The sequence below is a fragment of the Galeopterus variegatus genome, unplaced genomic scaffold (assembly GCF_000696425.1).
Source record: "Galeopterus variegatus unplaced genomic scaffold, G_variegatus-3.0.2 Scaffold601, whole genome shotgun sequence".
In the NCBI taxonomy this organism is placed as follows: Eukaryota; Metazoa; Chordata; class Mammalia; order Dermoptera; family Cynocephalidae; genus Galeopterus; species Galeopterus variegatus.
In genome coordinates this window covers 198,912-199,619 of record NW_007726712.1, presented here as the reverse complement: position 1 = coordinate 199,619, position 708 = coordinate 198,912, and positions in this window count along the sequence as shown.

Sequence of the window (708 nt, the reverse complement as noted above, 5' to 3'; positions counted from 1 at the left end):
GCCGCCCTCGTCGCCGCCTCGCCCCGAGCGCCGCTGGACTCAGCTTAGGCAGAATCTGCGAGCGCCGCGCCCGGGCATTGCCAGCCCCGGGGAGGCACCGCCCGCAAGGACACCTCTCCGTCCCGCCTCGTCTGCAACTCCGGCCCTCGTCGAGCTCGAAGCGAGCCAGAAGTCCGGACGTCTCTGCGCGCGGCGGAGCAGCCTGAGCAGTCCCCGCTGCCCCAGCTTGGAGCCAACTCCATCTCGGACCTGGGACTGCTGCCGCGGACTCCCAGCTACTTCTCACCTCGGGGCTGCGCCCTTCTCCTACGCTCAGGACGGGGGTGCCAAGATGCCCCGCTGCTGCGCAGGGCCCCGGGCCACCCCCAACGTGTGACCCCAGCCTGGTCCCCCTGCTCGGCCGTCCGCCCTCCCCTTGGAGACCCCCAGCCCGGCTCCCGGGGGAGGAGGAAGACGACGAGGCCGAGGGGGGGATGTCCGGCTCCAAAAGCATGAGCCCCCCGGGCTACGCGGCGCAGACAACGGCGGCGCCGGCGCCCTGGGGAGGCACTGAACACCGCTCCGCGTGGGGGGATGCCGATTCCCGCGCCAATGGCTACCCCCACGCCCACAGGGCTTCTGCCCGCGGCTCCACCAAGAAACCCGGGGGGGCTGTGACCCCGCAGCAGCAGCAGCAGCAGCAGCAGCGCCTGGCCAGCCGCTGGCGCG